This window comes from Geotrypetes seraphini, chromosome 2 (genome assembly GCF_902459505.1).
Source record: "Geotrypetes seraphini chromosome 2, aGeoSer1.1, whole genome shotgun sequence".
Classification (NCBI taxonomy): Eukaryota; Metazoa; Chordata; class Amphibia; order Gymnophiona; family Dermophiidae; genus Geotrypetes; species Geotrypetes seraphini.
In genome coordinates, this window is record NC_047085.1 from 360,454,714 (window position 1) to 360,472,066 (window position 17,353).

The window sequence follows — 17,353 nt, forward strand, 5'->3', positions numbered from 1 at the left end:
ATCTGCTTTACTTCTTGGGATCTTGCCAGGTACTTGTGACATGGGTTAGCCACTGTTGGAAACAAGATACTGGGCTTGATGGGCCTTCTGTCTGTCCCAGTATGGCAACTCTGATGTTCTTACTTCTAATACTCCTAGGTTGCAACTCAGGGTTAATCTAAAAATTCCTCTGGCAAGCCCTGGGAGTACATTCATAGAATAAATGAACATACTCCCACTTCTAAATGTTTTTGAGGCTCCTCAAGAACCCTGCCATGCTATCTTGACACAGCCCACCTCTTATGTCATTGCAATTATTCTTACCTCTTGCAGAGCAGGCTGCAACGATGCCACTTCCTCCCACACAGTTCAATACACTATTTGAGCCATGTGTGCTGCTTATTTTGTGGAGTACTGTGTGGATCACTGTGTGGAGTACTCTTTGGTCCACACGCAGGAGGAGGAAGCACCAGAGGAGTTGCAAGAAGACTGCTGCCAAGTTGCTGGTGCTGGATCAGGAAAATGCAGGGTTCTGAGGCAGACATGTTGCTTGAAACTGGAGGGGCAAAGTGGTAGCAAGTCATCATTTGGGGGTGTTACTTGCCATCCCTTAGCACTGCTTGTCAGCAGAGTATGGTTGTTAACCATGGCCTCTTGGTCCTGTTGCCATTAAGGAAGAGGTACAACAAAACATATACATCACTACTGCTACTAATAATTTTTATAGCGCTACTAGGCATATGAGGAACCAGTGTCGTAATGGGGGGTGGGGTGCAGTCCACCCCAGGTATATGCTCTAAGGGGGTGCACTGTCGGCACACCGGGTCCTGCCCTACTCTGTTACTGCTGCTTTCCCGAACCAGCAGCAGTAGCTTTCCCGAACCATCGGGATACCTTCCTGTACCTCCCTGTGACTGCCGGTCCACACCCTCTGACATCATTTCCTTCTTCTGGAACAGAGTCGGCAGTCACGGGGAGGTGTAGGAAGGTTCTGCAATGGCTGCATTTAAGTTTACAGCTGCTGCTGCTGGTTCAAGAAGCATAAATAGTAACGGTGGGGATGTAAGGGGGAAGAATACTGAATGGCATTGGGGTGGAGGGAGAGAGAAGGGAACAGGATACTGGTATGGAAAAGTGGTGGAGGGAGAGGGAAATGGAAATGGGGTGGAGGGAGAGAGAGGGGGCAGATGCTGATGGAATTGGGTTGCAGGGAGAGGGACAGAGAGAGAGACACAGAAGGGAGAAGGATACTGGATGGAATTGGATTATAGGGAGAGAGAGGGGACAGACATTGGACATTAGTGGGGAGAAAGGGGAGCAGAAATCATTGAACACAGGCTGGTGGCATCAAGATATCCCTTCCATAGTCTGATCATTTTCTATTAAGAACTATAGTATTTTTCGCTTCATAAGACGCACTTTTTCCCTCCCCCCCTAAAGTGGGTGGACATGTAGGTGCATCTTATAGAGCGAATATACCCTCTCCCCCCAATACCTTTTTAAAATTCTGGTGGTCCAGCACTGTATCGGCAGGAGCTTTCCACGCTCCTGCCCCTCCCTTGATGGACAGCTGCCTCCTCATCTCTTGCGGCAGAGCGGCACACAAGGCAGGTGCAAGCTTTTTACACTCCTGCTTGTCTCCACACCACTCCCTGAATGGCTGCTGTCAGTTCTCGTGGGACTCGCATGTACATCTTATAGAGCAAAAAATACGTTACATTTTTAAAAATAGGCCCTACCAGTTTGGAAGGAAATTCAAGACATGAAAAATCTGACTGCTGATAGCTTCCTAGAGGCCTTGTCTTACCCCCCAAGTGGATGAAAAGATGACAGTGTCAGAACAGGTTAATATCTGGAATACACACTTGACAATGACATTAGAAAAAACAGCTCCTCTAAAGGTCCTATGCTCTACAAACACTCCCCAAGGTTCTCCCTAGAACTATGGGTCATTAAATGTCAAGGACCTCAACTGTAAAGAAAATCATGAAAATCTTGCCTAGAGGAAGACAGGTTCAATTGTAAGAAACACATGGCAAAGTACCACCAGGCCTTAGCAAAAGCCAAAAATCAATATTTCTCTGAAAACATCGAACAAGCTGCATATTCAACCAAGCAACTATTTAAAATAGTAATCAGTCTACTGCAAAGCCCACAACAGAATCAGCTCTCACAGTCGCAACTAACTTGCAATGATTTTGTCAAATATTCTGCCCACAAAATTAAAGGTCCCTATCAAAACCTACAGACAGTACCATCAAAGCTGCCACCAGCTAATGAATAGAACAGTCTGTCACCTCCCCACCATGCACAGCCATCTGGGACTCATTCAACCAGGTCACAGAGGAAACTCTTGAAAAAACCCTGAAAGACCTATGGGTTACAGTTTAACATTCACAGTGTTAAAATATAACATTACATAGGGTTACAACCTCTCCAACTCCATGGCAGTGCTGTGGTTTAAAGGATAAACAAAATAAACAAAAAAGACTTTTCCTTTCATGCTTGCTGTCTAACTCCAGCTCTGGCAGGATACACATTTCAAATCTGACATATTGTAATCACCAAACAGAAAATACAATTATTTTTCTACCTTTTGCTGTCTGGTCATTTTATTATTCAAATCATGTTGGTCCCAGGCTCTGGTTTCTGTTTGTCTTCTGTTAACTCGATCACCAGGGTCTCCTGCCCATTTGATGTTTTCTTCTTTCTCTGTGTTTCACCATCCAACTTCCATCTCTGTACCTTCCATCCCACTGCCATATCCAAAATTTCTTTCCCATTGACTACCATCTCTCTTCTCTCTCTCCGTGCCTTGTGCCTGGATCAAACCTCTCTATTCCCCTCCATGCAGCATCTCTCCCTTCCTCCCCTCTATTATCATGTGTAACATTTCTTTCTCTTTCCCCATGCACCATCTCTCCCTGCCCTGCACCCTATGTCCAACATTTCTTCTTCTCTCTTCTCCATGCATAACTCCCTCCCCTCCACCAAATGCAGGATTTCTTCCTCTCACCCCTTTCTACCTCTTTGTTGTATCTCCCTTCCTCTTCTCCAGCCCATGTGCAACAATTCTTCCTCTCTCCTATCCCCAACCCTACCCCCTATACAGCAGCTTTCCTTCACCCCCTCCTATCCCAATTTGCAGCAGTTTTCCACCTCTCCCTCCCATCCAAAGCTGGTTTTAGACATGCTGAAGCCCAGGGCAGAAATTAAGGAGGGGACTCTTGATCCTCTCTCCTCCTTGCCTCCTCCCTCTAATCTCCTCTCCTGCCATTACTAATACACATAAAAACAACTTTAAATGATGACTTCTTCATACACAAAACATAGACCTTTACCAAATGTAGAACTGGGAACTCCAAGAAATTAAATTCAGCAAGAGAAAGAAAAACAGATATGCACTTTTTGTACTGAATATACAGAGGTCCTAGGCCCAGAATCTCCTAAAATTAGCCTCCTCCCTTAATGGTGGGGATCCCAAAGTGCTACCAGTTGAAGACCACCTCCTCTGGTCTGGCAGTCAGAAGTCTCCCTGAGCTGCCACCAGCTGCAGAGCTTGGAGAGTTCCTGCTAATGGACTGAAGGAAGAAGTCTTCAGCTTCCAGGGTTTTGGGATACTCCATCTGCTTAGTTATTTATATTTTGCATTTGAGCATAGGCCATGGGGAAAGGCAGGGAGAAAATTTAGTGGTCATCCATTTTGGGCCCCATCAACTGTCTGCTAAACTACTGAACACAAAACAAAGATCTGTGGTAAACATATCCCAAAGCTAACATATTCCGGTTAATAAATTTAAAATAAAACACTTTCTACCTTTGTTATCTGAACATTTTATTTTTCCATCATGTTGGTCCCATTTTGTTACTTCTGCTTTCTTGTGTCTTCTGATAATTCTCTTTCTAGTAGTTGCTGTTCATATGCCTTTTCTCATCTCCGCTGTCTTTTTGTATTCCCTCTCTACACCTGTCTTTGATATACAGTAAAGTACTCCCCCCAAATTTGCAGGGGTTCCATTCCAGGAACCCCCGCAAATGCGTTTTTATGCCTGTCAAAAGACAGGGGAGGCAGGAGAGGGCAGCTGGAGAGACAGGAGAGGGCAGCTGGAGCGCCAGTAGGTGAAGAAAATCACTCGCGGTCTGCTCCAACTGCCTCTTCCTGTAGTAAAGTCGGGCTACACCAATCAGGAGCTGCTTTGACATGCAGATCCTTTTTTTTTTTTAATTCTTTATTCATTTTCAAACTTACAATAAGTGTGACATATGTTCAAACAAATTAACAATAAATACATCACTTAATAATCATCATTGGTACAAAACATAAACTCTTATCACCCCCCCTTCCCACCCTTTCCTACCATATAACCAAATATCTTATAGAATATGTAATAGTAAAATAACCCCCCTCCCCCCTCACTATTGAACTTGTAAATTTAAGGGAAACAATTTCATCTAAACAGTACAATATTTTGTTAATGGCTCCCACACATCTTGAAATTTCCTGAAACATCCCCGCTGTATTGCAATAAATCTCTCCATTTTATAAACATGACATAAAGAATTCCACAAGAAATTATAATTTAATCTACTCCGATCTTTCCAATTATATGTAATTTGTTGAATGGCAACACCAGTCATTATGAGTAATAATTTATTATTGTTTGTAGAAATCTGACTTTTTGCTCTCATTGCCATACCAAATAGCACAGTATCATATGATAATGCCACTGGGTTATCTAATAAACAATTAATTTGGTCCCAAATTGATTTCCAGAAATTCATAATAAATGGGCAATAGAATAATAAATGATCTAAAGTCCCTGCTTCTAGATGACAGTGCCAACATTTATTAGACATAGAGCTATCCAATTTTTGTAAATGAACAGGGGTCCATAACGCTCTATGTAACAGATCCTGATTGGTGTAGCTCGACTTTACTACCAGAAGAGGCGATCGGAGCAGACCACGAATGAACAAGTCTGCAATTCGTGAACCATGAATTTGCAGGTGAACACTGTATTGATCTTTCCTTTTTAGTTTTTACCATCCTTTTTTCTTTTCTGCCTCTCCATCCACTCAAATTCCACCCTTTTTACTTTTCAGCTACCTACCAACTTTCCATCTCCATTTCTCATGCTCTAGCTCTCCCATTTCCTGTCTCACTCCTTTCCCAGTCTCCCGTTTCCTTCTATGTACTCCCCATTACATTTCTATCACTGTACTCACTTTTCTCTCACTGTTGTCTCATTCATCTTCTTGTCATCCCCCTTTTGACCTCTTCCACATGGCTCCATTATTTCCTGAATCTCCCGCTACTCTTGTCAGGCTATATCTCTCTGTCCCTTTTTCCCCATTCTCTAGCATCTTCTTATCCCACCTCTCTTCCTTCCTGCCCTCCCATGGGTTCATCTCTTCTTCTCTCTATCCCCCTACCACCCATGGTCCAACATTTCTCCCTTTCTTTTCTGTTCTTCTTCCTTACCTCCTTGATGCTGAATAAGATAGAAGGAATTAAAGAGATGCCCAACTTCTCTTCCTTTCTCTACCTAACTGCCCTCCCATCTTTCTCCCTCCTTCCCTGGTCCACCATCCCTCCCCTTTCTCTTCCCAACTACCCTACTCTCCCATCCTATATCTTTCCCTCCCTCCCCCAGGTCCACCACTTTCCCTTTCTCTTCCCAAATGTCCTCCCTTCAAGTGGCTCTTTCTCCCTCCCTCTATCCACATCACCCCGTGTCCAACTTTTCTCCTTTTCTCTTGTCTCCCTCTAGAACTTTACCCATCATCTTTCTAAATCTCCTGTTTCTGGGCCCCACAAGTTCTTCCCCTTCATATCACCTCCCCCACCCTCGGTCTGGAACTTCTTTAAACTCCTCCCCTATTCTACTATAAAAGAAAAGATATGCTAGCTGGTCCAGAGGGCTTCCTTGGCTGGCATGTCTTGTCTTTCTCCTTCATTTAGTGCCGGTCTGACATCACCCTGTCTTCCCTATCCCGCTGACAAACTGACAAAGTGCTGTGGGACCCTAATGCCAGCCCTGCTCCCATCACCCTGTGCAGCACCTCACCCATGTGAGATTGTTTGCAGCCTGCTCCACCAAGGCTTCTCTCTGCTGCGTCATCAGTGATGCAGCAAAGGAAAGGCCCCAGTGGGCTACAAGAAACAGAACATTCCCTCATTGTTGGCAGCCTTAACTTGCTGCTCTGCTGGCATTGGGCCTTCCTCTTATTTCCGCGAAGGTAGGACCTGGCAGAGAGGAAGGCCCGACACCAGCAGAGCAGTGAAGTTTCCGGACCATGACGCCAAACTCAGGAGCACCACCTTAGGGTCTGCACCCAGGGCAGACCACCCCCTACTCCCCCTTGGTACACCACTGTAATTAACAGCAGCATGGCATGCTCTGAACAGCCAAAACACATCCATTTTTGAATATCAGACACCTTCAGGAAGAAACTTCAAACAAATTACTATGTTTAAATTTATGTTTTGTCTGTTTGATTTATTGTGTATGTTCTCTTGTGAACTGCCAAGAACTTTGGATTGTGAGATATAGAAATATATAAATAAAGATAATTGGTCTTAAGCCAAACAAAACAGTGCTGAGTTGGGTCACTTTGAAACAGAGAAAAATGTGAAATTGGTTGCAATTCTTGGTGAACATGTGTCTCTACCACAACAGACTGTTGATCAACTGATGGAAAATATTACATTGGGGTGATTGTCCTGACTAGATTGATAGTCTTTAGAGAGGAAGTCTGCTTGTTTGGCCTCAAGAGTGAAAGGTTCCCACACATTTGATGTTCTTGAATCAGTTCTGTAAGCAGGGCCGCCATCAGGGCAGTACTACCAGTCCTGCATTCAGGGGCCCGGAGCTGACAGGGGGCATGGGCCAGTAGCGTACCTAGGAGGGGCGGTGCGCCCCGAGTGCACGCCCCAAGGGGGTGCACAGGAGAGAGAGCTGAAGGGGACGATGGGGGACCCGCGGGGTTAAATATAACTCGAGCCGCAAGGCTCGTCTTCTACTCCGACTGCCCCGCCGCTCACACAGCCAATCGGAAGTCTCCCCCGACGTCAGCGCTGACGTCGGAGGGAGGGCTTAAGCAAAGCCCGCCTTCCGACGTCAGCGCTGAAGTCGGGGAAAACTTCTGGTCGGCTATGTGTGCGTAGCGGGATAGGCAGGAAATAGAAGACAAGCCTACGCGGCTCGAGCTACATTTTGCTGAGAAAGTTGCTAAGAAGAGCTGGGAGGCAAACGGGGAACACAAAAGGGGGAGGGAGTGCGTTTTGGACATAAGGCATGAACTTGGGAGAGAGGAAGGGAGGGAAAGAGATGCTGAGGTGGGGGAGGGAATGGGTTTTTGGACACAGAAGGCATGGACTTGGGAGAGAGGAAGGGAGGGAAAGAGATGCTGAGGTGGGGGATGGAATGGGTTTTTGGACACAGAAGGCATGGACTTGGGAGAGAGGAAGGGAGGGAAAGAGATGCTGAGGTGGGGGATGGAATGGGTTTTTGGACACAGAAGGCATGGACTTGGGAGAGAGGAAGGGAGGGAAAGAGATGCTGAGGTGGGGAAGGGAATGGGTTTTTGGACACAGAAGGCATGGACTTGGGAAAGAGGAAGGGAGGGAAATAGATGCTGAGGTGGGGGAGGGAATGGGTTTTTGGACACAGAAGGCATGGACTTGGGAGAGAGGAAGGGAGGGAAATAGATGCTGAGGTGGGGGAGGGAATGGGTTTTTGGACACAGAAGGCATGGACTTGGGAAAGAGGAAGGGATGGAAATAGATGCTGAGGTGGGGGAGGGAATGGGTTTTTGGACACAGAAGGCATGAACTTGGGAGAGAGGAAGGGAGGGAAAGAGATGCTGAGGTGGGGGAGGGAATGCATTTTTGGACACAGAAGGCATGGACTTGCGAGAGAGGAAGGAAGGGAAAGAGATGCTGAGGTGGGGGAGGGAATGTGTTTTTGGACACAGAAGGCAAGGACTTGGGAGAGAGGAAGGGAGGGAAAGAGATGGTTGTGTACATGGTGAATAGAAGAAAGGAGAATTTTGGGTCATAGGGAGGGAGGGAGGTACAGACAGTGGCATACCAAGGTGGGGGTGGGGCGGTCTGTCCTGGGTTTACGCCCCAAGGGGGTGCATAGCTGGCCACACTCCAGTGTTCTCCCTAGGCTGGCAAACTGTGTCTCTTTAGCCACTTGAGTGCCACCGGCGCCATTGGGAACAGGCCAGTGCCAAGTTCTCCCTGCTTTTCCCTGTGGGGTCGACCAACTCTCGCCACCCGCGTCAATTCTGGCATCGGAGAGGACGTTCTGGGCCAGCCAATCGCTGCCTGGCTGGCCCAGAACGTCCTCTCCGATGTTAGAATTGACGTTGAGTGGCGAGAGTTGGTCGACCCCGCGGGGAAGAGAAGCAGGGCAAACTCGGCGCCGGCCTGTTCCCGATAGCAACCTATTCCCCAGTGGCGGTGGCAGCATTTTTCCAATGCTTGTGGCATAGGGGAGGGCAAGGAGAAAGAAAGAAAGGGGGGACAGGGAGCTAGAAAAAATAAAAAAGAAATGGGGCTGGGTGAAACAAAGAAAAATGGGGCACGGAGAGAGAGAGAAAGACAGACATACAGAATGAAAGGGGGTATGGAGAGAGAGAAAAAGAAAGAAGGGGGCAGGGTGAAACAAAGAAAAAGTTTGGGGAGGGAATGAGGTCTGGAGGAGAGGAAGCATACAGGATGCTGAAAGAAGGGAAGAAATATTGGATGCACAGTCAGAAGAATAAAGTGCAACCAGAGACTGATGAAATTACCAAAGGTAGGAAAATGATTTTATTTTCAATTTAGTGATCAAAATGTGTCCGTTTTGAGAATTTATATATGCTGTCTATATTTTGCACTATGGCCCCCTTTTACTAAATCGCAATAGCGTTTTTTAGTGCAGGGAGCCTATGAGCTTCAAGAGCAGCGTGGGGCATTCAGCTCAGGTCCCTGCGCTAAAAAACGCTATCGCGGTTTAGTAAAAAGAGAAGGGGAATATTTGTCTATTTTTGTATAGTTGTTACTGAGGTGACATTGCTTAAAGTCATCTGCCTTGACCTCTTTGAAAACCCGCGGAATATAAATGATAATTAACATTTTCTCTGCGTACAGCGCGCTTTGTGTTTTTAAAATTTTATTGTTGGTAGATCATTTTGACTTGGCCACAAAGGTAAGGGGGAGGGAGGGGAGCTGCTGAAAGAGTCTACCTTGACGTGGTTGCAGGCTTACAAATCTTTTGGTCAAAGAGTGCGGCGACAGAGAAAAGTATGTGTGTATTCGGCCCATGGAAGAAGGGGGGCCAGGGGGGGGAAGGGGTGCGTGGGGGGGCCCAATAGGATTGCTCAGTAAGGGGCCCAGAAATTTCTGATGGCAGCCCTGTCTGTAAGATATTCAAATAGAGTTTGTCATCAGAAGAAAAATTGTTAGAAAAATAACAGACAATGATACCAACTTTGTGAAAGCCTTCTCTTTAATTGGCCAGCATGATGATAAGGAAGATAAGGATGCAAGTGATGGATTAGACCTCACTGCTTCTAATGAAGATGATAACAACAATGATGATGATGATAAAGTAATCTTCACTATATGGAAGTCAAATGTTCCAAACAGATTCCTTTGATCAATGTCTGCAGACCCAGTCAAAAGATATCAGCAATATGGTAGCATTGTCTGATTTGAAGGAACTTTTTAATCTGACCAAGCAACACACTTTCTGTCAATGCAGTTGCTGAACACCTTTTTAGCTGTGCTTGTTAAATAACACATAAGCACTCTCACAATAATTAACCCCCTCCTTTACAAAGCCATGCTAGCGTTTTAGCACCAGCCACCGCGGAAACAGCTCTGATGCTCATAAAATTCCTATGAGCATCCAAGTTGTTACTACCTTGGCTGTCACTAAAAATACTAGCGCAGCTTTTTAAAGGAGGGGGTTAGTTTAACTGAAAGGAAAGTGGATTGAATTGTAGAGCAATAACGTTGTTGGGATAAAAAAAACATTAATAATAGTTGCACTGATTATAGTTATGATACTTTTATTTTTTACTCAAAAAATATTAATTAGGCAATTACATTTTTACTTTACTTAAGTAAATTTATAATGTATTCTTCATTGTACTTTTACTTAAGTATTAAAAAAAATAGATTTATTTTTACTTTTTACTCAAGTACTTTGACAAAGTACTTTAAACAACACTGGAAATTGTTGTGTCCAGGTTACAGGAAGGTGCTTCGATTGAGCAGTTCTCCACTGAATGGAGATAAAAGAATTCACAATAGGTATTTTTCTGTCTCTAGAAGGCTCATAATAAAAAGAAAAAGAAAAAAATTCCAAAAGCTTCAGTAGGACTTGAACCTGCAATCACTGAATCTTAGGATTGGCACTCAGCTGGCTGCTTTAATCATTAGGAGCTCCTATTATCAAACCATGGTAAATACCCCAACGTTTGTTCAATTCCTATGAGTGTAGAAACATTTAACTTGTTGGCCTGCGGTAAAAAGTTCTACCATGGTTTGACAGAAGGAGCCCTAGGTTATTCTTCCACATGTATATCTGTGTGGCTTTTGTTGTGAAATTTACAGGGGGTCCCTAATTTGTACAGTCAGATTGCACCTACTCTTTCTGCAGGTAGGTATTTGCAGAAAAAGTACTCTCCTTCTGATTGTTTTGTGTAATTGGTTTAATGGACATTGGACAATATTTGTCAGGATGATGATTAAGTACTTCTGGTGGTGTGTAGCAGGTCACTCCATCTTTTGTCTGCCTTCCCTGACTTCTTTTTTCTCACCCCCTCATTGTGTATAGCTGCTTTGTGTTTCAGTCTGGGCAGGGGTTCTCAAGCCTGTCCCCAGGACACACCTAGCCAGTCAGGTTTTCAGAATATTCATCCACCATGTATATATGCATGAGATAAATTTGCATACAATGGAGGCAGGGCATGCAAATCTGCCTCATGCATATTTATTGCGGGTATCCTGAACACTTGAAAGGCTAGGTGTGTGCTGACGACTGGGTTGAGAACCCGTGCCTAGATTAAGCTCATGTTGTGCTCTTCATCCTCCTTCGTGCCATTCTTTGTCCTCGTCCTCTGTCTCATCAATCTCTGCCTTCATTCTTTGAAGCATTAGGGAGGTAGCAGTATATAGTGTTGAATAAAGAAATGATCGCTAGTTCCTAAGTTTGCAAATGAAGGTTTAAAGCTAGTTGAGATGTACTGGAAAAAGCAAGCATTAATTTATTATATTATGTAGTCAATATTTTAGTATTTTGTCTTATGTTATCAGCTATTTGCTTAGGTTTGTGTATGGGAGTTCTGTGGGAATCAAAAGATGGTGGTCGGAAGGATTTGAAATGTTCACAGTAATTTTTGGTGATACCAGATAAGTTATCTGTTTGTGCACATCAACGGCTGCCGTTTTCACTTACAGACTATTAGAGGCATTCAGAGTGAAGCTTTTTTGTCCATGAGAATAGGTAACTTTGTTTAATATGTTGTAAGTGCTGCCAGGATATGTATTTGAGGCTTTTTCTTCATTTAATTGTGATTCCTATAGTCACTAGTGACAGGCTGCCTATGAGACACTTATTACATTTTTATTTTTTGTAGTTGTAACATTGCAGCAGCTTTTGATTTTTTTTAAATCATGATGGAAGATAAAGGCCAAATGGCCCATCCAGTCTGCCCATCCGCAGTAACCATTATCTCTTTTGTGTGATAAATATACTATACACTAACAAGCATATAACCAATAAAACAACACAACATATTGAACTACAGTACTTGTTTTCAGTACTGTAGTTTAATATTTTGTGTTATTCTGTTGACTATTTTCTTGTTAGTGTATAGTATTTTGTTAGCTGTCAAGTTGGGAATCACGGACTGAATAGTAATGCAACATGATTTGCTTCCAGTGGGTAGGCTTCATTTTTATAACTTAAGGATGATTTGCTTGCCCATTTTTGAGTAGTAAATAATATAAAGATATAGTTTGACTAGAGATATAAAACAAAATAAATAAAATGCATTAAGACCTGAAAGAAAAGGGACCCAAGAATAGCACCAGAAAGGAGCAACAACACCACGAAACAGGTAACTTGATCATACGACAGTCAACAGCATTAATGCTACCGGGAGAACATTCTCCTCTTCTGCCTGTGGAATACAAAAGAACTTAAATTTCATCCTCTGATTCTACCCACCTCTCCAAATTTCAGAACTCATATTTTATTCCTGGCAATGCATGCATGAGGCATCCATCTGCAGAATTATCTTAATTTAGCCGATGCACATTGTTTACCATCTCTGTCCAACTTGCAGCACTTCCTCTTGCTTTTATTTTCCTCAGTTTTGAACATAAGAACATAAGAATTGCTGCTGCTGAGTCAGACCAGTGGTCCATCATCCCCAGCAGTCTGCTCACGCAGTGACCCCCAGGTCAAAGACCAGTGCTCTAAAATGAGTCCAGTCTCACCTGTGTATGGCCTAGTTTAGCAGGAACTTGTCCAGCTTAGTCTTGAAACCCTGGAGGGTGTTTTCCCCTACAACAGACTCCGGAAGAGCGTTCCAGCTCTCCACCACTTTCTGGGTGAAGAAGAACTTCCTTACATTTGCCCGGAATCTATCCCCTTTCAACTTTAGAGAGTGCCCTCTCGTTCTCCCTACCTTGGAGAAGGTGAACAACCTGTCTTTATCTACTAAGTCTATTCCCTTCAGTATTTTGAATGTTTTGATCATGTCTCCTTTTTTCAAGGGAGAAAAGGCCCAGTTTCTCTAATCTCTCACTGTACGGCAACTCCTCCAGCCCCTTAACCTAACTCTGATATAAAAATTATAGCCCTGATACTGAGCTAGATTTGATGGTCAAGACACTTGCCTCTGAAGGAGAGTGTGGCATAGTGGTTAAAGCTACAGCCTCAGCACCCTGAGGTTGTGGGTTCAAACACTTTGCTGCTCCTTGTGACCTTGGGCAAGTTACTTAATCCGCCACTGCCCCAGGTACATTAGATAGTGAGACCACCAGGACAGATAGGGAAATGCTTGAAGTACCTGTGTGTGAACCACTTTGAGTGTGTTTGTAAAACTACAAAAATGCAATGCACCAACGCCAATCTCATTTTTATACTGGCAGTACGTTTATCTGCAGTTCACAAGTTCCAACCCTGGCAATGATTCTTCCAGCCTTCTAGCTTTCAGAAGCAGAATGCTAAGTACACAAAATGATTTCTGTAATACACAGAACAAGTGACATACAGATGCAATAATATACTATAATATTATATATTCTCTGCTGGCCAACAAGTTATGCAGTAGGCAGAATGATAATGATCAGAAAAGTTGACATGATTTTCTTTTTCAAAAGTGCATTCTTCATTAGCATAGTTCCAGGTCTAGGTTTCAAGTTTATTAAAAATGTGTTATACCGCGTAATCAGGCTTCTAAGCGGTGAACATCGAATAAAAGGGTTTATACTTGTATAAAAACTAATCTAAACTAAACCTTAAGTTTATATACCGCATCCTCTCCATAATTATAGAGCTCGGCATGGTTTACAAGAGCTTAATATAGGAAGAAATAACACATTGGGTTTGGAGGTTGAGTATAGGGGGGAGGAGAGCATTACATTTTTGTGAAAAGCCTAGTTTTCAGGTGCTTACGGAATAGTTAGAAGGAGCCCTGATTCCGTAGTGGGGCAGTAAGATTATTCCAAAGCCCTGTGATTCTGAAGAAGAGTTTTAGTATAGGACAAGTATTAGTACAGGACTGGGTAATTAATATAACTATAAATAAAAGACGAGACAAAATGGACAAACTGGAACAGAAGGTAAATGGCTAGAACTACATTATTGATAGAAAAGAACATGAAGGGAAACACGAAAGGAAGGGGTACACCTATAAGATTATATAAAATTAAGAAAAGAGACATCCTTAATAGGTCTTTTGAAAATCAGCCCAGACATGGATGCAACTGTTATATATAAAGGAATGTTTAGAAAAAGAAATCTATATGTGACCTGTTTCTCCCAAAAAGCTAAACTGCCTTGACTGAATGTTTTTATAAAGGCAATTAATAAATGAATACAGTGGTGCCTCGCATAACGGACGCCTCGCACAGCGAACGCTGCGCACAACGAACTTTATGTCTTGATCCGTACAACGAACTTCGTTTCACACAACGAAGTCGCCCGAGCTGCATCCTTCCGCGCAGGCACTGCGCTTAACTGCCCTCTCTCCGCCTGGTTCCCTCTTGCCCCCCCGACTCCCCGACACGATCGGGGCAAGAGGGAGCTCAAGCCCTCTTGCCCCCCCGACTCCCCGACACGATCGGGGCAAGAGGGAGCTCAAGCCCTCTTGCCCCCCCGACTCCCCGACACGATCGGGGCAAAAGGGAGCCCAAGCCCTCTTGCCCCGCCGATTCCCCGACACGATCGGGGCAAAAGGGAGCCCAAGCCCTCTTGCCCCGCCGATTCCCCAACTCCCCGACAATATCGGGCCAGGAGGGAGCCCAAGTCCTCCTGGCCACGGCGACCCCCTAACCCCACCCTGCACTACATTACGGGCAGGAGGGATCCCAGGCCCTCCTGCCCTCGACGCAAACCCCCCCTCCCCCCAACGACCGCCCCCCCCCAAGAACCTCCGACCGACCCCCAGCCGACCCGCGACCCCCCTGGCCGACCCCCACGACACCCCCAACCCCCTTCCCCGTACCTTTCTGTAGTTGGCCGGACAGACGGGAGCCAAACCCGCCTGTCCGGCAGGCAGCCATCGACGGAATGAGGCCGGATTGGCCCATCCGTCCCAAAGCTCCGCCTACTGGTGGGGCCTAAGGCGCCTGGGCCAATCAGAATAGGCCCGGGAGCCTTAGGTCCCTCCTGGGGGCGGGGCCTGAGGCACATGGGCCCAACCCGACCATGTGCCTCAGGCCCTGCCCCCAGGAGGGACCTAAGGCTCCCGGGCCTATTCTGATTGGCCCAGGCGCCTTAGGCCCCACCAGTAGGCGGAGCTTTGGGACGGATGGGCCAATCCGGCCTCATTCCGTCGATGGCTGCCTGCCGGACAGGCGGGTTTGGCTCCCGTCTGTCCGGCCAACTACAGAAAGGTACGGGGAAGGGGGTTGGGGGTGTCGTGGGGGTCGGCCAGGGGGGTCGCGGGTCGGCTGGGGGTCGGTCGGAGGTTCTTGGGGGGGGGGGGGGGGGGGGGGGGGGGGGGGGGGTTTGCGTCGGGGGCAGGAGGGCCTGGGATCCCTCCTGCCCGTAATGTAGTGCAGGGTGGGGTTAGGGGGTCGCCGTGGCCAGGAGGACTTGGGCTCCCTCCTGGCCCGATATTGTCGGGGAGTTGGGGAATCGGCGGGGCAAGAGGGCTTGGGCTCCCTTTTGCCCCGATCGTGTCGGGGAGTCGGGGGGGCAAGAGGGCTTGAGCTCCCTCTTGCCCCGATCGTGTCGGGGAGTCGGGGGGGCAAGAGGGCTTGAGCTCCCTCTTGCCCCGATCGTGTCGGGGAGTCGGGGGGGGGCAAGAGGGCTTGTGCTCCCTCTTGCCCCGATCGTGTCGGGGAGTGGGGGGGGGGGCAAGAGGGCTTGAGCTCCCTCTTGCCCCGATCGTGTCGGGGAGTCGGGGGGGGGGGCAAGAGGGCTTGAGCTCCCTCTTGCCCCGATCGTGTCGGGGAGTCGGGGGGGGGCAAGAGGGCTTGAGCTCCCTCTTGCCCCGATCGTGTCGGGGGGGCGGGGGGGCAAGAGGGCTTGAGCTCCCTCTTGCCCCGCTCGTGTCGGGGAGTCGGGGGGGGGCAAGAGGGCTTGAGCTCCCTCTTGCCCCGATCGTGTCGGGGGTGCCAGGGACTACACGGAGTCACCCACCGTACCACCCGATTCGGGTAAGCGCAGGTATCGGTGGGTGGCTTATTTGCGGGGGGGTGCCTTATTTTACATTTTTTTCTAAAAAGGGGGGGCTGTCTTATTTGATGGCCCTGCCTTATCATCGGGGAAACACGGTAGAAAAAAAAAAAAAATGAACAGTTAAGTCCCAGTTTTTGCCGCTGAGACTCTGCCCTCTCACTGTAAAATTAGACTCTACTTAGTCTGTCTTTAAATTTAAAAAATGTGTGTTGTTTTAAAAAACAATTATGTTTTTAGATGTATCTAAATAAAAATAATAACCAAAAATTTATCTTTTTTATGTCATCTTAGCATATTTTATGCTGCAGAACGAATTATTTTTTTTTACATGTATTCCTATGGGAAAACGCGTTTCACATAACGAACGTTTCACATAACAAACTTGCTCCTGGAACCAATTAAGTTCGTTGTGTGAGGCACCACTGTATATCACTAACTTTCTGAGGACCCAAGAAAAATAGATGAGCACTAGGTCATGACAAGATGCAGATGAGCCAGGAATCACATTTAATAATCACACAAACTATTTGGCAAAAACAGAAGAGTAAGGTAACACTGTCACATTATTCATTATTATTTCCCTGGACATGTAGGGGGGTCCGGACAGCTTTTCAAAACCCTGCACTTTGTCTGGGTTTTGAAAAGCCTCCCTCAAAATCGCCATCAGCAGGAGGGCATGCGCACATGCCACGCAATATCATATGCGCATGCAAGCGTGTGACATCATCGTACCACATGCGCGGATGCCTGACCAGAGCAAGTTGCAGGGGTTGGGGCTAAGGCAGGGCTAGGGCAGGATTGGGGTGGGACTGGGGCGTGTTACGAGTTTGGGGGGGAGGGGGTTCCGGGGTTCCGACAGGAGGAGTTGGGCATCCTCCTGTCGGCGATTACGAGTTTGGGGGGGAGGGGGCTCGGGGTTCCGACAGGAGGAGTTAGGCATTCTCCTGTCGGTGATGGGACAGGCGGCCGCAACAACCGCGGCCGCTATACATATTGCAGCAGGGAGATCCCTTGCTGCCATAAGTATAGCGGCCGCGTCTAATTTAACCCGATTCTCTAAAGACGCCGGTTACAGAATCGGCGTTTAGTATAGGACACCTCTCCCGGGCGGCCTGCCTGGGGAGCATTTTTTTTTAAAAAACGTGCATCCCGATTGGCTGATTAGACAGCTGTAGGACGTCTACAGCTGCCTAAAATCGGGACGCACTTTTGGAGAATCAGGGCCTAAACTACTACAGATTTTAAAGGCTGATGCAGAAAGTTATGTTGGGGGCAGGGAATTTGAGTCAGAGTGCAGATCTGGCAGCTTGATTTGTAAACGTCATCCTTCCTGTTTGTACTTTAACCAATCTCTGTTTGCACATAGACAGGAAGGGGGGGGGGGCATTTTGCCATTGTGTAACTCCAGGTTCAATTGATCACTAGGTGGCTGCCTAGCGCATGCCCTGTAGAATAGG

The 17,353-nt window shown here is 46.3% G+C and overlaps 1 pseudogene; it reads left to right on the plus strand.

Annotated features, from left to right (window-relative positions):
• The first annotated feature begins 367 nt into the window (after positions 1–367).
• Positions 368–17,353, plus strand: part of LOC117354897 — a 36,523-nt pseudogene continuing 19,537 nt past the window's right edge.